Source organism: Chlorocebus sabaeus, chromosome 12, assembly GCF_047675955.1.
Source record: "Chlorocebus sabaeus isolate Y175 chromosome 12, mChlSab1.0.hap1, whole genome shotgun sequence".
NCBI classification, from domain to species: domain Eukaryota; kingdom Metazoa; phylum Chordata; class Mammalia; order Primates; family Cercopithecidae; genus Chlorocebus; species Chlorocebus sabaeus.
In genome coordinates this window covers 17,660,736-17,682,350 of record NC_132915.1, presented here as the reverse complement: position 1 = coordinate 17,682,350, position 21,615 = coordinate 17,660,736, and the positions used below count along the sequence as shown (strand labels likewise).

The following is a 21,615-nucleotide window of genomic DNA, read 5'->3' as shown; positions in this document are numbered from 1 at the left end:
AGCTTCTGCACAGCAAAAGAAACTACCATCAGAGTGAACAGGCAACCTACAGAATGGGAGAAAGTTTTTGCAATCTACTTATCTGACAAAGGGCTAATATCCAGAACCTACAGAGAACTCAATCAAATTTACAAGAAAAAAAACAAACAACCTCATCAAAAAGTGGGCAAAGGGTAATGTGGCATATATACACCATGGAATACTATGCAGCCATAAAAAAGGATGAGTTCATGTCCTTTGTAGGGACATGAATGCAGCTGGAAACCATCATTCTCAGCAAACTGTCGCAAGAACAGCAAACCAAACGCTGCACATTCTCACTCATAGGTGGGAATTGAACAACGAGAATACTTGGACACAGGAAGGGGAATATCACAGGAAGGGGCCTGTTGTGGGGTGGTGGGAGGGGGGAGGGATAGCATTAGGAGATATACCTAATATAAATGATGAGTTAATGGGTGCAGCACACCAACATGGCACATGTATACATATGTAACAAACCTGCTTGTTGTGCACATGTACCCTAGAACATAAAGTATAATAAAAAAAGAAAAAGAAAAAGAAAAAGAAATCTGGGGTTTGATGTTTTCTACCTGTTTGGAAATTTTCAGCCACCACACTTGAGCTACTGCTTCTAACTTGTTGTCTTTCTCTCTCCCTTCTGTGTCTCCAAGTTCCTTCATATTCACCCTTTGCATAAGGTTCTCTACATCTCTAATGCTATTTTCTGTACTTTCCATATATTTTGTTTGCATGCCTCAGTCTAGATATTTTCTACTGACTTTCTTCAGCTCACTAAATCTCTCTTTAACTCTGATCAATTTACTTTTATAACCATGTACAGTCATCCCTAAGTATCCACAGGAAATTGCTTACAGGACCTCCTGTGGATACCAAAATCCACAGATGTTTCAGTTCCTTGTATAAAATGGCACAGTATTTGCATATAGACTATGCACATCCTCTTGCATACTTTAAACTATCTCTTGATTACTTATAATACCTAATAAAATGTAAATGCCATGTAAATAGTCGATATGCGGCATATTTTATTTGGATTATGTTTGTTATTGTATTGTTATTTTTTATTTTATTTTTTCAAGTATTTTTGATCTGTGGTTGATTGAATTCATGGTGCAGAATTCATGGATATGGTGGGCCAACTGTATTGAGTTCCTATTTGCTGTTACCATATTTTTCATTTCTTTAACATCCATTAAACTCTTTTTCTTACATTAAAGTTCTTTCCTGAGGTATTTCACATTATTCTCTATTTTCTGAAATGTATAACTTATTTAAAAATACATTCTGATTATATCAATATCTAGGTCTTTGGATTTGTTTGTGTTGTTTCTATTTTCTCTTCATCTTATTTCTTGGTATGCTGGTAATTCTGATTAAATATTGAATATTATGATGAAAAATTGTAGAGGCTTTGAATAATGTCATCTTCCTCCAGAGGGGATTCATTCTTTCTTCTGGCAGACAGCAGAAAGTCAGATCAACTCAATCTAAGTTTCAGACTGTCTTGACTCAAAGCTGGTTTGCAATCTTTGTAAGGATCATTCTACTTCTGGTTTTCTTCCACTCATCCACCTTCAGTGGATTCAACTCACAGCCTGGAGCTTCCTAAGCCCTTTCCAACTTTGCATGTCATAAACTCTAATTTTTGCTCCCTAGCAAAAAGGGATAATGTTTTCTTATGCCTTTCACCCATCTTAATCTTGACATTTTAGCCTATTGTCTGTCTTAGATTAAGCAAGTGACTCAAGAAGAAAATGAGTTCCAAATATTAGTGTATTAGTCTTAGTTCTCTATACCTCAATACTATCCTTTTTTTTTTTTTTTTTTTTTTTGAGATAGTCTTGCTCTGTTACCCAGGCTGGAGTGGTGCAGTGGTGCTATCTCGGCTCACTGCAACCTGTGTCTCACAGGTTCAAGCAATTTTTGTGCCTCAGTCTCCCATGCAGCTGGGATTACAGGCTTGTGCCACCACACCTGGCTAAGTTTTGTATTTTTAACAGAGACGGGGTTTCACCATGTTGCCCAGGCTGGGCTCAAACTTCTGGTCTTGAGTGATCCGTCCACCTTGGACTCCCAAAGTGTTGGAATTACAGCCGTGAGCCACCATGCTCGGCCTGTCTGTCCTACATTTCGGATCCTTAATATCTGGCTGCTTTGGCAGCCTTAAACTTCAAGTTTTGTCTTCCCATGCTCATGAGACGGCCTAAAGCACTCCCATGTCTTAGCAACTAAACTTTGCCTTCCTTTCTAGGCCATCATCTCATGCCATGGCTCAAAAGTGCTGTAGGATATATCAACAGGCAGAATTTGAGCTCACTTCAACGAGCTTTCCTTTGGTGTATACTCTGGGTCCTTCAGTCCTTTTTGTCACAGTAGCATGCTGATGTCTACAAACAGATGTTTTGTATTTTGAGGGCTTTAAGAGTTTTTCTCAGCGGCAGCACTGGTATGCTATGAGCTACAGCATCAAGAAGCAGCAGAATTCTCCCGGTCAACCTTTTAACATATAATTTTTATCAAAGGTTGCTTTCTTTCTAATATGATTATGACTAAAGTGTACCCATTTACGTTGTTTCAAAAAAGAAAACTTGTACTTTCAAACATGCCATAACTTCATAATTTTAGAATTTGTTTTTCTTGGATGAAATTCTCCATTTTTAATTTTGGGCCAAGGGAGATATTTTAGAACACAAAATTTATGTCAATTTGGCCTGCTGTTTTCTATATATTCCATGGTTTGTAAATATGATGAATGTGTATGCATGCATACATATATAGAGAACGCTGAGATATCAATACAGAATAAAACTTTTCAAATAAAAATAACGCAGAAGCAGCTGCTGTTCTCTAAATAAAAGAAACAATAAGCTTGATTTTAATTTTTAATTTATTTTCATGTAATTTTATGCCTTTCAACACTTATTCTGTCATTAAATTCTCAGTTTTTATGGTTTAATGGTATATTATCTGTAGTGCAGACATTATATAGCTCGTTTTCTGTAGCTATTCATCTATATTCATAATACTTATAATTAGGAAATTGTTAGAAGACATTTTCAATAGGAAGGGAATCAAGTTGAAAATTATGTGGGAATAAGAAGGGAGAGACCAAAAATTGGATGAAATGAGTCACTTATCAAAAAGAGTAAAACAGTGTTTCCAAACTATAATGTGATCAGAAAGAACCATAATCTTTGGAAACTATGAAATTGACATTGGTAAATCAATTTTTGATCCTCCAAATTTTAAAATGTCTAGGAAAACAGATACTGTGACGAGAAACATTATAAGGTCATTAAGTTTGGGTTAATTGGTGTCTTAGCTACTGATACGATTAATTCAAAGGTTCTGAAAGTCATACAAAATTACATAATAGAGAAGAAAGCAATTTATTTTACAGGGAATCTTTTTATTCAATAGTTTTTAATTCTCCACTGAAATTCTAACTCTTTGCTATTCTTGAACATATTAAGCACAGCTATTTTAAAGTTTGTGTCTGTTATCTCTATTTATTAGAATCCTTGTAGGTTTGTTCCTATAGGGTCTTTTTCTCTGGATTTTCAATCACACTGTCCTGTCTTCTCACATACTGAGTAGTTTTGATTGAATGCTGGACATTGTATATGAAAAATTGAAAAGATAAATTTACTTTTGTCAATGGTATCTTCCTTCTGAAAAGAATTACATTTGCATCTGGAAATAAAAAAATACATATTTTTTTTTGACAGAGGAACTAGCCATCCCAGGTCACATTAGTCCAATCAAAAACTGAGATGATGCCAAGATAAGTTTTAGACTTTGCTAGGATTGTTTTATTTCTGGCTTACCTTGCTTCTAGGGGTATGTGGCCCTTCAGAATCCTAATTGAAAACTTGGAGAGTTTTCCAGGGACCCATTACCTACATTGCCAAGACCCAAATTCTAATTTTTATCTCTCTAGATCTGTGAGGGTTTGATTACACAGATCAACAAGTTGGCTTCTTAACTATCTTATTAGAAACTGGAAGAAACCCAGAAGAAAAGCAACCTGAAATGCTGGGTTCAACTTTCTAGATTTTCTTCTTTTCTTGGATCTTGGCATTGTAATTCTTCATGGAAAGGTTACTTCTCCATTGCCTTCAAAGAGATTTTTAATCTTGTTCATATTTTCAATGGGAGATTTGGTATAAAATGCCTAGGGTATCATTACTGCAATAGAACACCCTAGAATTATTTAAGTAGGAATATCAGTTATTTTTTTTCTGCCACCTGAGAATGTGAAATTAGTTTACCCATGTCAATCATTGTAGAGAACAACCTGGATTCTATTCTACTCATTTTATTACATTGGATTTTTAAAATTAGATAAGAAAAATATGTATCTACTCTACTACACTAATATAAAATATATTAATAAAAGCAATAATTTCTCTCCTCATTTTCTCACGTCCTTGACTAACCTCTGCTCCTTAAAATACCGAATCTCCAGTATGTATAACTCTATATTTACCTTTATATATACATACACAAACTTATATACATATACATACTTTTTATAAAAGGATTATAGCATAACCATTGTGCTAATTTATTTTAATAACTTTCTATATAAATTATTCAATCTGCATTTAAAAATTGGATACAGAGTTTCATCAATTTTTAGAAGACATAGTAATTCCATCAAATAAGAACAAAATTACATTTGTTTTCATCTTAGGGGAAAAATGCATTTTGTGTTCATTCATCTTTCATTGTTTTATTTTATTGGTTCTAAGGGGATAAAGTTTTTATAAGACCTTGATTTGAGTGGCTTCTAGGCTCTTTGTACATCCCATTTCAGAGACAGATGCATCTGTGAATGAGTAGCTATGCAGTATTCTTTAAAGACTGCATCATCTTAGGCAAAATATGTTTGGTGGTTTAAGGCCAGCAGAAAAAACTACACATACAAACACTCACTATATATATATATATATATATATGTATTATGTATACACACATATCTGTATATACATTTAAATCTAATATAAAATATGTGTTACATAAGAAATCATATATACATTTATAATCAATTTTAATTCTACTTTATTCTTATATATACACATAGATACACATAAACACACACTGTATGAAGACAAATGTTATTTTTATACATTAAATAAGTACATTGTATTGTGTGAGTCTGGTATATTTTTAGAACAGAGAAGTAACTCTTCATCTACTTGGGAAAAATTTTCATAGCTGAAAAGAGGATTTTAGCAGCACAACATATAAGTAGCTACTAGTACTATGTTAACAAATGTTTTTTTAAATTGCTAATGATAGCGTTTATTCAATACCATATATGTGTTATGTATTTTGTTATGCACCTTGAGTATAGCATTTTATTTAATACTTAAAATATCTTTATAGATTAGGTATTTTTTTTTCATTTACTATTTAACAGAAGAGGAAAGTAAGACAGAGAAGGTCACTTATTTGTCCAAAATCACAGCCAGGATATTTGATACCCAAATTGTCTTTTGATTCCGAGCTTACTCCTGTCTACTCAGTTATACTGTACTTCAGTTTGTTCAACTGCATTGTGTTCACATTTTCTTTTTGATCTTGCAATTTCTCAGAATTTTTTTACTTGTTTCATTTTGTACTTTTGTGCAAAGTTCCACTCTATGTTGGAAAAAGGCAGGGTGAAGCAACTTCTAGTTTTTCCTTTAAGTGGAAAAAAATTCACTTGAGTGACATAAATGGTCTTATATATCAAGGGTTTCTTGAATTTCTATCATTTTAGGCTGATAGTTTAAAAGGGTACATGATTATTCTGTAGAAGTCCTCTTATTGAAAATGACTTCCCTAAGTATTTGGCCAGTTAAGCAGAAATTTCAATTAAAGCAGGGAATCATACAATATGATTCATACAGTAATACATACACATATATACACAATATCATGCAATGTATTCGTATATCTTACACATTTTATTTTAATGTGAACTATATATTTGTAGAGTTTCTGCCAATCAGTCAATACAGTTTGAGTTCTTATGTGGCATCAATCAAACCTCTTTTATTGCACTGATTAGAATTTGGCATCATCAGTTAGAATATTATATTTATTGTGTAGATCAAGCCCATAAGTCATTACATTCCAGATCTGGCTTATTTAAAGATGAATGACAATTTAAACACACTTGCAGAACAATGTAAAACAGGACACCTTACAATTTTCTTCCTCAAACTTAATGTTACAGCATTTTTAGTACTCATTTTTACTGAGATTTTACTAAGCATTCAACTTAGTTTTCAGAGAAATGACAATTTTTCTGAAATACTTTTATTTTCCTCATAGTTCATCCCCTTAAAAGTAGCTGTAATAGTTTTAGGAACAAACACTACCCATCTTGTTAAGCGTGTAGCTGCATAGGTGGTAGGAGACATGAGGAGTAGATGTGTCAGAGCCAGCCTCTGAGCTCTAGCATCCAGCATACCCAATACTGCATGTTACTCAAGGAGCAGAGTTTCCTTGTAAATGAATGGAGAGTCAATTAAATGGAGTTTCCTTTTACTGCAGTGCCTACCTTCTTTCCATCCATTACATTACCAAAAGTAGGACTGGGAGAGATATCCAGGGTTATAAAAATGCATTCTCTTGTTGGCCCTATGTAATGGAATGCTATTTTAATTGAGGAGTGCTACAAAATATTTTCTGGATCTTACCTAAATAATTTTTGTAAATATTTTCATTTAGTTTACTTCTCTAGCAATTGCTGAAATTGTTGATGCTGTTCCTGGAGATTGCTATCTATTTTACATTTTCTGTTTCAAAACTGTGTCTGCGTTGTAGGCAGTTCTCTGGCTACCCAAGAAATTTAATATTTTATCATATCACAATTTTTCTTATTAGATATTTCATAATTCAAAGGTCAGGTCTAACAAAATGATCTTTCTGACCAAACTGGCTAGCTAAATTTCGCAACAAATTGATGGCTTTTCTATTTTACAATGTCTTGTCTGATCATTGAAATTTCCGAGTCAACCAGTTATTTTACCCTCACCTAGACATTGCCTAAGCAGGTTTATTTCACAGTCTGGTTACCAGGGTGCCTGGCTCTCATAAACACATCTGGAGTTCACTTCAGATTCTTAAACTAAATACTAAAGTATGCGTTTGATCAGTGAAGTCTTATCAACCCGTTAATCTCCCCCTTTACTATAATCAGAGCCAGAGTTCTTTACAACCATTGTCATACAAGCGTGAACCTGAATCCTTTCTCCCAGCCCATTTTGTATCCATAGGAAAAAAATATAAATACACTAGAACAAATTTCCCCAAACTTTTCTTGCTTCTTTAGGTTCTAGAATTATCAAAAGACTAGGGTGTAATTGAAATGAGCCCTGAGTGATTTGTTGCTAATGTCTTTTTAAGAAACCCATGGAAATCACAGTGACTTAAAATGAAACTCATGAATCTATTTTAAAGTTCACATAAATCTGAGATTTGAAGTTAAACTTGAAGGTCACAGAAAACATAAGAACTGGAAACCCTGGGGTTTCTTAGTGTGTTAGCTATTCTGATTCTGTCGTTTCTGTGATCAGGCCGACTTCTTTTGGAGCACTGCATTATGAAAGGACAGCTAGTCTGTCAGTCAACTTACATACATTAGTAACATCTTAAAAATTCTTTAAGAAGTGATGGGTGAACATTTTGTGGCTTTTCATCCCTGATATATACCTTTTTCTTTTTTGGTTTCTAAACACTGACTATTATGCATTCAGGGTTTGAAAGAATATTTTCATTAAGCAGAGACTTCTTCACTCTGGTACAGGATATTGCTTTGTTCTACCATGAACATTACCCTTCCTAGCACTCCAGTCTTCTACCAGGTCCTTCTGCTGGGCACCCTCTTGGTATCATGCTCTCTTGTGGAGCATCCTGGCTCCTGGGAACCTGCCAGCGAACCTCCAGGCTGAATGTGCTCACCCATACTCTTCAACTAGAAGCTTCCAAACTGATTCCTTGGAGTCCTGGTGATGATAAACCTACATGGCCACCCATGGCAAAGTGAAATAAAACATTTCTCCTCTGTTGGTTACAGTGTTTGGAAAATATCACATAGCATGGCTGCAGCCAGATATATGCTAGGGTTTTAAAAGAAATTATTATTTCAGTTTCATCCCTCTCACCACTCCTCTTGTCGAGTCAGGAGACATTGTGAATGGCAGATGTCATTCAGAAGTCTGAGTGTTGTGAATGGACCAACTCATAATCCTTTGTTCTGTTACTGCTTAAGGTCACATTCCCCCTAGGAGCCTCTTATTAATAATTGCTACTACAAATAGATTTTTGTGGCTCATATCTCATTCATCTATTCCACAAATGGAGGTTTTGTTCTATTATATTTCTATTATATTTATTTTTGTTGTTCTTGTTGTACTGTTTTCATTGGTTCCAATTTCACTTAACATGAGTCTTTTATTCCCAATAAATAATCTTGGCTTTTTTTTTTTTTTTTTTCTGAAATGTTCTCACTCTGTTGCCTAGGCTGCAGTGCAGTGGCATGATTACTGCAGCCTCAACCTCCCCGGTTCAAGCAATCCTCCCACCTCAGCCTCCTGAGTAGCACACCACCATGCCCAGCTAATTTTTTGTTGTGTGTGTATTTTTTCGTAAAGACAGAGTTTTGCCCTGTTGCCCAGGCTGGTCTCAAACTTCTGGGCTCAAGTGATCTGCTTGCCTCAGCCTCCCAAAGTGCTGAGATTCCAGGTGTACATCACTGTGCCCAGCCTATTCTTGGCTTTGATTGCACAAAACTCGACAGCTTATAAGACATGTCCATGTATATCAGTTCAGTGGTGAACTGAGCTTGGATTCCCTCATGGACAGCTCCTCAACCTCTACTTCAAGGCGTTTATGGAAGGCTGGGCCAACTATCTGCTAGACATTATGAGTTACATATCCCACTAAGACACAAATCTGGACACTTCCCCACTTTATCACATTAATACTAGGTATAAAGGTTATGAATTATTACCTGATTTTTACAGTTGAGTACACTTGGCCTTAAAGAGTTTACAGAAGTTGCTCAGGGCCTCACATCCAGTGAGAGGTACTATGGATTCCAAAGCCAGACCATATCTACTGTATCTTGTTTTTCCATTAAATCTGTGGTATAGCATAAAAATGTAGCATTTCCTGGAGAAAACTCTTGTAGAAAGTGGTAGGAGAAATGATCTCTATCCTCTTTGTTTACTCTCTCATTCATCAGGAAGTGATTATGTGATATTTTATAGGGTTTTATTCATGGTTACTGGCTTGTAGCTCCTACAGCCTTGGTTATAATGTTGTGGTCCTTTAGCCTTCAGAAGCAGGTCTCAGGAAACAGCATGTCTTTCTCTGACCTTCTTCTGCCCTCCTTTCACCCGCCCAAGGCAGGACTCTATCTGACTGTCATCATTACATCTGAGTCTATCATTCCAAAGAGAATCCTGGCCCATACCCCAGAGAAAGGCATGCTGCACATGCTGCACAGAGGGGCCAAGAAGAATCTGAACACACAGGCCTCACTGGGTTTAGATCATACCCTTTTTGTCCAATCACATTTCTACATGGTTGTCAATTATGGATAACAAATAAAATCTTTGTAAAAGGCCTAAAGGACAGGGTTCAGAGAGCTTCTGGAGAGCTGAGTGCATGGAGGTTCCTAGACACACCCAGTGATATGGTTTTGCTGTGTCCCCACCCAAATCTCATCTTGAACTGTAGCTCTCATAATCCCCACATGTCATGGGAGGGACTTGCTGGAAGGTAATTGAATCATGGGGGTGGGTTTTTCCCATGTTGTTCTCATGATAGTGAGTAAGTCTCATGAGATCTGATGGCTTTATAAAGGGCAGTTCCCCTACACACATGCTCTTGCCTGCCGCCATGTCAGACATGACTTTGCTCCTCCTTTGCCTTCCATTATGATTGTGAGGCCTCCCCAGCCACATGAAACTGTGAGTCCATTAAAACTCTTTTTCTTTACACAAATTACCCAGTCTCAGGTAGGTATGTCTTTATTAGCAGTGTGAGAACAGACCCAGGAAGGACATAAGAGCTCTGTACCCCTTGCCCCATACCTTACCTTATGCATTTCTTCATCTGTATCCTTTGTGATATCCTTTATAATAAAGCAATAAACATAAAACAAGTGTTACCTTGAGTTTTGTGAGTTGCTCTAGCAAGTTAGTTGAACCCAAAGAGGGGTCACAGGAACCCCAACTTGTAGCCAGTCAGAGGTTCTGGAGGCCCAAACTTGTGACTGAAGTGTCTGAAGGCAGGAGGCAGTTTTGGGGACTGAGCCCTCAATCTGTGGGATCTGACAATATCTCTAAGTAGGTAGGGTCAGAACTGCATTGGAAGACACCCAGCTGGTATCTGCTGCAGAACTGATTGCTTTCTTGCTGGTGGGGAGAAATCACCACATATTTTGTGATCACAGATGTCTTCTGTGTTGATGGTTGTTGTTCTTTTGGTAAGAGAGCGGAGGAAAAATGGTTTGAGAGTTTTTTCCAACAGAGTCACATTCAAATTCTCCAGATTGAAGAATCACTGGGAAACTAGACTTCTTTGCTTTTCTTCCAGCTTCTCACAGAGAAGTTTGTTTCTTTGTTTTGCCGTTAAGAAAATAGTTGTGTTCACATTACTTTTTAGTTTGTTTGAAACCTGTTGGCACCGCATTTTAAAGTGCCATCTAAAATTGTTCAGTCATAATGAGAGAGAAACTTTTCTTAGACTTATAGAATGTGGGATCTAAGAAACACATACTCCACTTCTCCATTTCATGCTTTAATCTTACCAACCACTAGACTAGCATGCTTTCCTAGAGACACAACAGACCACTCTCCATAGCCTAAAACAAGCTACTGTATCTTCACAGCATTTCCCATTGTACCAAACTTGTTCCCTTGTTGAGCACAAAGCTTCTGATCCTATTCCAAGAGGATGTGAAAATGTCTCCCATTTCTTCCACACAGAGAGCATTCAGAAATGCTCATGACCCTTCCAGTACAATAAAAATAACCCTTATTTCTTTCTTAGTTTTAATTTTATGGACCACTTAAAAATCATGTTTGAAATGCCCTCTGAGGTAAGGGAAATTAATTGTTTACAGGCAAGGAAAATGAGGTTCAGCTAAAATAAAGGAAAAACCAAGATTCTTCTGGTTCATTTGTTGGGACTCTTTTCTCCAAACCTCCCTCCATTTCTAGGTGAATTGTTCCCATTTTTTTGTCAGTTGTTCCTCCTATAAGCCTGTGTCAATGTCCATTCAGCATCCTAGGTCCTGTCCCAGCTTATGATAATGTTCACAGTGCTCAGGACTGAAATTAGGGACCACAGCTATTTTTGATCAGTACAGATGGATTATGCTCTCCAACAAAGACTGTGCTGATAAACTTACAATTGCTCAAGTAAAATCAGTGCAGAAACCATGTAAGGTGAAAAAAAAACCTCAGCAGAACACTGTAGGGGGCTACGTTAAAGGAATTTTCTAAGGATGAAATTGTTACATAGTAAAAAATATTATTTCAACCACTTTCTTTTGCATGCATTGTTTTCCATCTTACCATACAAAGGTATTCATGCCCATTATATTTCCATTTCCCAAAGTTCCCAAACCGTTCAGAAGATAGAATTGTAGGAGTCTCTCATGTGCATCCCCATCTCCATTGCCATCACCCTAGTTGGGTCCTTGATGCTTATCCTGGCTGTTTGAAATATCCTCCTTATTGTTCATAATCACTCTCATTACTCCCTCTTGCAGATTCATAATCCACATTGCTTCCAGGGTTATCATTTTTAAACGTAAAGGGACTATGTTAGTCAGGGTTCTCTAGAAGGACAGAATGAATAGGATAGATGTATATATAAAGGGGAGTTTATTCAGGAGTTTTAACTCACATGATCACAAGGTTCCACAATAGGCCAGCTGCAAGCTGAGGAGCAAGGAAGCCAGTCAGAGTCCAAAGCTGAACACTTGGAATCCAATGTTTGAGGGTAGGAAGCATCCATCATGTGAGAAAGATATAGGCTGGGAGGCTAAGTCAGTCTGGTTATTTCACAGTCTTCGGCCTGCTTTATTCTGGCCACACTGGCAGCTGATTAGATTGTGCCCACCCAGGTTGAAGGTGGGTCTGCCTTTTCCAGTCCAGTGACTTAAATGTTAATCTCCTTTGGCAACCCCTTCACAGACACACCCAGGAACAATACTTTGCATCATTCAATCCAATCAAGTTGACACTCAGTATTAACCATCACAGGAACTAAGTTTATTTCCTACCCAAAGCTTTCCAATAGCCTCCCATTATGTGAAAAATAACATACAGCTTCTCAGGCTTCCAACCCAACTTTTACAATTTTCCCCAAACTCCCAAAAGACCTTCACTAATACATTCTTAATTCTATGAGACTAGAAACGGTACTTGCCGTTCTCCAATGACAGCTTGTATATTTCCTGCTTCTGTGTCCTAAAGCACACTGGTCTTCCTGTCTTTCTAGGATTCTAATTGCTTCTTAGCTACCTTCCAGAATCTTCCCGTTTTTCAAAGGCTTATTAAAATCTAACCTCCTCTGAAAAGCCTTTCTGTGGTCTTCATTTTTCTTAACTTCTTTTCAACTCTATTATACATTTATCAGAGTCCACTACTATTAATTATTTATGTATTTGGCTTGCATGATACACTGCAATTCCTGGAGAAGAAAATTCACTGCACATCATAGGCACTTGAAAGGTTTTATGGATTGAATTGAATTCCAACTGATGTTAGCATATTCACATATTTATTTATTCATCATGCATTTCCTCAGCATATGTTTATTGAATGACTACTACATGCCAACTGAGAGAATTCCAAGCCTAGTAGGCAAGATCGGCACAAATACTTCTAAGTAGAATTCAATGTAGAAGAATGACACAATCGAGATACAGCAAAGAGCTGGTGATCTGCCATACCTCAGCTTTATGTTGTGCTTCCTCGGTGCCCTTTTTATTCTTTCTGCTTCTATTTCTCTTGATGGTGAGGTTTTGGTCTCTTGTAGGCTCTATCTGAACTGTTATTGGAAAGTCATATAAAACATGATGTCATCCAGTACTGTTTCATTCTTGCCATAGTGTTCTAGTCCTAGTTTTCTTTTCCTTTCTGTCTATAATAATAATTATGAATTCCTTCAGCATTTTCTGCCTTTTTTTGCTTGCTTCAGAGTTAAAGAAAGTCTGGTAGTTTTCTTCCTCCTAAAGGTCAACAAACAGGACATTAGAATTTTAAGTTTCTTTTCTGTTATAAATAATAAGTGAAGTCAGAGAGAAAAAGTGTTAATACAAGAAGAAAATGCAAAGATCCAGTGACTCTTACAAAGGTCATTAAATCTTAGCCTTTGATTCATAGTTCCTGGACTTCTGCTGGGAGAATATTTAATTGCATAATTACGCTTTTGTTCTAATGGATATTTATTTTTATTATGGTAAAATACACATAACTTTTCAGTGAATGGTTTTGTGGCATTAAGTACATTTACATTGTTGTGAACCCTCACCACCATCCCTTTCTAGAACTTTTTCTTTCCCAAGTGAAGATCTATACCTTCCAAAAAACTAACTCCACATTCCTCCCTTCCTATCCCACACTTTCCAACACCTAGAAACCACCATTCTACTTTCTGTCTCTGAATTTGACTACTTTAGTTATTTTGGACAAGTAGAATCATGCAATATTTGTCTTTTTGTGTGACTGGCTTATTTCACGTAAAATAATGTCCTCAAGATTCACCCAGGTTGTAGTGTGTGTCAAGTTTTTTTTCTTTTTCAGGCTGAATAATATTCCCTATATTTATACAGCACATTTTGCTTACCCATTCATCTATTAATGGACATTTAGCTTTCTTCTACTTTTTAGCTATTGTGAATTATGCTGCGGTAAACACGAGTGCATAAATATCTGAGTCCTTGCTTTCAGTTCTTTTGGGTATATATCCAGAAATAGAATTCCTGGATTGTATGGTAATTATAGGTTTAATGTTTTTAAGGAATCACCATCCCTTTTTTCAAGTGCATACATCATTTATATTTTCATCAGCAATGCACATGAATTCAAATTCCTCCACACCTTCACCAACACTTATTGTTTTCTTTCTCTTTCTTTTTAAGATAACCATTCTAACAAGTATAGAGTGTTCTCTCATTGTGTCACCATGGATATTTCTGATGGTGACACTCACCAAATCTTATTCCTTCTTCAGACTTTTACTTTTTTTTATGGAAGAGCATGTTAACACTTTCCTCTATGAAGTCTTATTTTCCCAGAATGTCGTTGTAAAGGGTCATGTAAGGAAAAATAGTAGATACTTTTTATGGAAAGAAATTTATTTAAATTTGTGAAAGCTCCATACTGATGATAACCATCACAGTGGGCCCCTTCCTCCTCAGCAAGGTCTCCATAGGAAATTTCCTCATACCTCTATCATCACATTTGACATCAGCTCAGACATGGACCTACCCAGCAGCAATAATCCATCTATTTTCATCCAATCATTCATCAATTCATCCCTCCATGCATTAATTCAACAATTAATTATTGTACACCTATGTTCTGTTTAAACCTAGCTATTCTTTCTAGTCTTTTTATTATTTATGATAACTAAGGCAGTATATTAATGAAATACTTTGGCTATTTCCTTCTGATTGAGTATCCAGGCTAGTTCTCTGGACATCTTTTCTGGGCAAGATAAAGAGACAAAGCACAGTGCTTTTTAGAAATGAAATGTTCACCTCATCTATGGCTCACATAGGCATTTCAAAGTGGGACCTAATGCTTTTAGAAACTATATTTATACAGCATAAAATAGGAACTCGTGTTCCACTTAGAGTAAAAACTATCCATGCCTTTCTTACGTGGTAAATAACATATTGTGAGTTTAGGATGCCTAATAGACACTAAATAATGTAATACATGAGAAAGGAAACTATGATTGGCAAGTCCAATTACCTGGGTCTTGCAATATGTTTTTTTAATTGACCTTCATATCGTTACAGTAATGATTTTTGTTTTTCTCATTCTTTTCTTTTCTTCTTTTTGAATAAGAAGAAACAAGATTGACAATGAGAATTGTCACATGCAGCATTTTGTTGTTGTTGTTGTTGTTAGATGTCAGAGTTATAACTAAATAAAAATTGAAGTAATTTCGCATCAAATGTTTCCCAGATAAATTCAGGGATTTCCGCCACACTTCGTTCTTAGGAAATCATCACTATATCTCATTGTAGAAGTATTTCCATATGTAATTAATTTAAATATAACATAAAAGAAACAGAATCAAGATGAAACAGACAATAATCTTCCACTCAAATATATTCAACCACAAACCAAAGTCATATTTTGGATTGTGTCCTCATTTTGATGATCACAGGATTTATCTTATTTGTGGTTTACTTGGGCTATTTTCAATGCCTGCAGAAACACGATGTACACTGTAGAATAATGCAATAAAATAATTGAGCATATTTTCCTCGTCTCTGGGAATATTTATACTTGTACACACACAGTTACATTAAACGGGCTAGAATGCAGCAAGCTCAGCTGTAAGTTATTACCATCATGGTGCTGGCGTGCTAGGGCTGCTGTCACACTGAGATGCAAACTGGGTGTTCCAGTGGGATGGATTATCCTAGAGTCCGCTAAGAAGTCAATGCATCTCATGGAGAGAAAATCTGTTGGGCTTAAAAGAAAAATGCCTGTGGAAGAACACAAACTAACATCTAATCCTTTGCCAGCAGAAGTTTTTAAGGGTAGTGAAAAATTAGTGACAGACAGAAATGTTCTTCAGAGTCTAGAATCAGAACAAATCCAGCTGTGGTCATTCTACTGGATCTCAGCAAAACAAACTTGGTTGCTTACATTTGTTCTGACCTCTTACACAAGAAAAGATTCAAAATCGGGTACTTTCAATTGAGAAAACTTGGTTAAATGAAACGAAATAAGTTTAGATACAGGATGTTAGCTTGAGGCAAGTACAATATGATTTGAGAGTCAGAGTTTGGAATCAGGAGCCTCAAATCAGACCAGATTATTTTTAAGACGACACTAGCAACTCAAAAATGCAAATAAGAATCAGGAATAGGACCCCATAGACTTTTAGGGGGAGGCAGGACATTCTCAATACACTGGTTTCTATTCAAGTTATCAACTGACCCTGACACTAAATAGGAGTGTTTTGTGCTACATTTGCCTTATGGCAAACAGGCTTGAGCTGATTTTGCTCTCTATGAGAAGTGGCTATGAGTTTTCATCAAGAGTGCAAAGGAAAAAGTTAGTTTGAGGGAAATAATCAAAAGACCAAGTTCTGAATTCTAGAACATTGGTCTGATCTAGAGTCAGAAGACCAAAGTCTGATTTCTAGTTTCTTCACCTACCGGGGTTATTTTGTAAATGTCATTTCATCTCCCCTAGTTTTCTTTTTTCTGAGAAAATGAGAATGTTTTCTGTCATCTTTATCTGAGGACAATGTGCAAATGTTTTGTAAACTCTTGTCAAGGATTATCATTATTTTAAAACTGAATTCCTTTCTCAGTGATAATTAAGTAAACTATGAGAAAAATAGTTCTTAATATGAGAACTATGTAAAACTTTTTTTGTGTACAGTTGAGTTGGAAGTGTGTTTTGGAGGACTCAATGTCTGGTGGCTGTAACTGGTTTGTTTCCAACATATGATACACTCGTGTGCTAGGTTTATGTATTAGGGTAGTGCTAACCACCATACCACATAAAAAGCTAAAATTGCAATTCTTTAATACAATAGGAGTGTATTTCTTGCACATATAAAATAGGTAGTCTTGATTGGTGGGCTGTTCTTCAAGTGGTGATTCAAGAACTTGGGTTTTTTGTTGTTGTTGTTGTTCGCTTTATTATCTTTAACACATAGCTTCCTACGTAGTTATGTATACAAGCCACTGGACAGAGAAGGAACGTAGTATATATGGTGTGGAAGGCTGTTTATGAGCCAGCTCTGGAAGTGGCACACATCCCTTCTGTTTAATTTCATTGGCTGGAACTCAGGCTCACAACCATGTGTCTTTGCAAGGAAGGCTAGAGAATACACTTGATTTTTGTGCCTGAGGAGAAGATGAGATGGGATTAGTAAGCAGCCAGCTAGTATCTGCTAAAATTTTGGGTCAGAACAACAACTCATGAAGTATCTGGACTGTCATACAGGTAAATTGATTATTTTAATTGAAGTATCAGTTAATGAGAATAAAAAGACCAGGCTTTTCACGAATCCCCAGAGGGCATTCAGGAATGCCGTGTTCAGCAGTAGTGGATATGCGTATGCTTGTGTGAGGCATCGGCAGAGCGTAATCCCAATTGAGGTGTAATGTTTTCCCTTTTGTCTTCTCATAGGAGCTGACTAAGTTGGCTTGGCTGTACATAGGAGGAAGACCCTGATCCCTAGTGCTCAACTCAAAAACGCTTCAATAATCCCCTGAGATTATTTTACCTTGCAACACTCTCTGGAAAATTGTTGTTCCAGGAATGTAATGAAAAGATCTGTAAGAGAGTACAGCCCGTGTTGATTGACTTGTCTTGGTAAGCTTTCCTAGTTCTTTTGGGGGAAAAAAAAATGTGAACCATACAACCATTTATATGTGGACAGCAATCTCCTGGTCTAGCTTTCAAGCAGAAGGGATTTCATGGTCAAGGGCTAGCCTCAGAAAATAAGCCTTGTTAATGAATATATAATTCTATAGTTCTTGAAGGTATGTGCATATAAGAACTCATGATGTGAAAGGACCATGAACTGAGGGAAACTGACCCATTGGGTTGATGGTGGGCACAAGAATGAAAGGCATTCAGCCATTGAATTACAAGCACCTCCAAGTACCACATAATTGCATTTCAACCAGGATTTTTATAAACAAATATAACAATGTCGACTTTGGATTTGTTAGCTTCAGGCTCCCACACATTTTTATTCCTCATGACTATTTTATTTTATTTTTCAAAAGAAAAGAAACCCCCCATATATGTGGTCAGAGAATAATTCTATGCACTGGGAACTTTTCAAATAAATTTACTACTCATGCTCAGTGAATGACCTTCACTTAGCAGCAGTATGTAAACCTTGGAAAAAATTGAAGCCAACATAAAATTATCCAAAAATTCCAGATTTCTAGCTCCATGGTCCCTATAAGAAATTCTGAATCAGTAAGTATGAGATCTGGGAATGTGAATTTTAATACAAACCTCATACAAAATAATTCCTTCTACTTTGGGAAATACAGATTTGGTGATTTAATATAATTTGCTCATGTTTGTGTAAAGTATACACAAAGAGCTTTCTGTATCTCTTAACATGACAAACTATCACATGATTATCATCGCCAAGTGAATATTTGCTCCTATTTTTTATTTTAGGAAGTCAGCAAGGGTACACTAGATTTGGATCAAACAGGTAATATAACTTGTGGGCATTGTAAGAGATATGCTGATATCACTCCAGCTATTTAGCATCTACTATTTTCCACTAAAGTGTACTGCACCAGACACTTTATATTCATGTCTCAAAAAAAAGCAAGAGAGGTGGCTATCATTGAGTCAATCTTATAGTTGAGAAAACTGCAATACAAAGGGGTTAAATTGTATTTCCATTGGCATTGCAGTAAAGGAATACCTGAGACTGGGTAATTAATAAAGAAAAAAGGTTTAATTGGCTCGGGGTCCTGCAGGGTGTACAAGAAGTGTGATGCCAGCATCTGCTTCTGATGAGGACTCAGGAAGCTTACAATCATTGCAGACGGCAAAGGGGAGCAGGCATATCACATGTTGAGAGTGGGAGAATGGGAGGGGTGAGGTCCCAAACCTTTAAGCAACTAGATCTCACTTGAACTTAATGAGCAATAACTCAGTCACCACCAAAGGAATGGGGCTAGGCCATTCATGAGCGATCCACTCCCACAATCCAACCGCCTTCCGCCAGGCCCCACCTGTAACACTGGGACTCCCATTTCATTCCCTCCCTGGCCCCTCAAATCTCATGTCCTTCTCACATTTCAAAATACAGTCATGCCTCCACCAAAGTCCCCTGAGATCTTAACTCATTCCAGCATTAACTCAAAAGTCCCAATTCCCTGGTTCCAATTCCAAAGTCTCACCTGGAGATAAGTTCCTTCCACAAATGAGCCTGTGAGACAAAAAACAAGTTATTTATTCCCAAAAGACAATGGTGGAACTGGCATTGGGTGTACATTTCCATCCTAAAAGGGGGAAATTGGCCAGAAGAAAAGGGGTACATGCCCCATGCGAGTCTGAACGCATCAGGGCAGTCATTAAATATTAAAACTCCAAAATAACCCCCTTAGACTCCATCTCCCATATCTTGGGTGCACTGGTGCAAGGGCTGGGCTCCCAAGGCATTGGGAGCTTCACCCCTGTGGCCTTGCAAGGTACACCCTCTGCGGCTTGGGCTGGAGTTGGGTGCCTGCAGATTTTCTAGGCTCAGGATGCAAGCTGCCAGTGAATCTATCATTTTGGGGTCTGGAGGGCACTAGACCCCCTTCCCAGAGCTCCACTAGGCAGTGCCCTTGTGGGAACTCTGTGTGTGGGTGCTAACTCATTTCCCCTTGACATTGCCTTAGTAGTTTCTCTGTGCGGGCCTGCCCCTGGTGCAGACTTCTACCTGGGCACCCAGGCTTTTCCATACATCCTATGGAATCTAGGGAGAATCTGCCAAGCCTCCTTCACACTTACGTTCTGTGTGCCCACAGACTTAACATCACGTGGAAACCACCAAGGCTTGTGGTGGTTTGCACTCTCCAAAGCAGCAGCTTGAGCTGTACTTGGGAGCACTTTGAGCCAGGCTGGAGCCAGAGCAGCCCAGATGCTGGGAGCGGTGTCCTGTCTTCACAAGCAACAGAGCCCTGTGTTTGAGCCCTGAAATCATGTTTTCCTTCTAGACCTCTGGCCCTGGGATGGGAGGGGCTATCTCCAAGATCTCTGTAGTGCTTCCAAGAACTTCCTCCCATTGCCTTGGCTATTAGCACTTTGTTCCTTTTAGTCATGCTAATCTATCTAGCAAGTGGTTGCTTTACACCTTACTTGAATTTCTCTTTTAAAATGCTTTTTTTTTGTTCTCTGCCACATGGCCGGGTTGTGAATTTTCCAAACTTTTATGATCTGCTTCCCTTTTAAATAAAAGCTCCAACTTTAAGTCATTTTTTTTTTTTTTACTTCATTGTCTAATCATAGACTGTTAGAAGCAGCCATGCCACATCTTGAAAGATTTGCTGCTTAGAAATTTCTTCTGCCAGATACCCCAGGTCATTACTCCTAAGTTCAAACTTCCACAGATCCCTAGGTCATACACACAATGCAGCCAAGTGTTTTGCTAAGGTATAGCATGGGTAAACTTTACAGTGAAGGTCATCAGCTTGGCCTTCACTGTCCAAATTTCCATCAGCATTTCAGTCACAACCACTTAACAAGTCTCTAAGAAGTGACAAACTTTCCCTCATCTTCCTGTCTTCTTCTGAGCCCTTCAAACTCTTCCAACCTTTTCTCATTACCCAGTTCAAAATCTGCTTCCACATTTTCAGGTATCTTTATAGCAATATCCCACTTCTCGGTATGAATTTTCTGTATTAGTGTATGTGTGCTGCTGCAAAGGAGTACTTGAAACTGGGTAATTTAAAAAGAAGTTTAATTGGCTCAGGATTCTGCAGAGCACATAGGAACCATGGTGCCAGCATGCTTCTGGTAAGAGGCTCAGGAAGCTTACAATCATGGCAGAAAGTGAACGGGGAGCAGATGCATTACATGGTGAGAGTAGGAGCAAGAGAGTGAGGAATGAGGAGGTCCCAGGCTTTTAAACAGCCAGATCTCTTGTGAACTAACTGAGCAAAAACTCACTTATTACCAAGGGGATGATGTTAAATGGTTTATGAGTGATCTGCCCTCATAACCCAATCACCTCCCATTGGGACCTCCCTCCAGCATTGGGAATCACATTTCAACATGAGATTTGGAAGGGACAAACCTCCAAACTATATCACTTGCTAAAGTTTGATCGTAAGTGGCAGAGTCTAGATTTGTATCCTACTGTTTGATTCTGGTTCTCTGCCTTTTCATTTGCTCTAGATCAAACCAGAGCTTCTGGCTGGGATACTGGTATCTCGAGTGAGTCATGGCAGGAGATACATGCTGGAGCTGAGGACGTAGTAGAGATGGCAGAAAAGGTAGGAGACAGCAAGAGGAGAGCAGCCTACAGATGAGAAGACAAGTAATTTACCCTGAAGTTCTGGGACTGCTGTAGGTCAAAGGAAAAATCCTTCTGAGAGATTTTGATTTTAGGTTTTGATTCTACTTCTGTTTCTATGAATGATAAAGAGAAGAAGAAGCCTATGAAGTATACATTTTCATGGTATTTTATAGATGAGCATCAGTGTTTTTAAGCTATTAACTGAGTCACCTAATTAGTTAATGAAAGAGTTGGGATTACAACCCAACTGTGTGTGATCTCAGAGACCATGCTTTCTAATTCACAAATACTCTTTCCCTAGTAGAATCCATACCAGTGTTTTCCAAACTTGTT

At 37.5% G+C, this 21,615-nt stretch overlaps 1 long non-coding RNA gene across 1 annotated transcript in view; it reads left to right on the top strand.

The window, feature by feature from the left end:
* Nucleotides 1-21,413, top strand: part of LOC140713038 (uncharacterized) — a 206,498-nt gene extending 185,085 nt beyond the window's left edge. Inside the window, exons 2-3 of the long non-coding RNA XR_012094921.1 lie at nt 17,430-17,615; nt 21,162-21,413. This is a non-coding gene — a long non-coding RNA (uncharacterized lncRNA). The remainder of the gene's footprint in view (nt 1-17,429; nt 17,616-21,161) is intronic.
* The last annotated feature ends 202 nt before the right edge of the window (nt 21,414-21,615 follow it).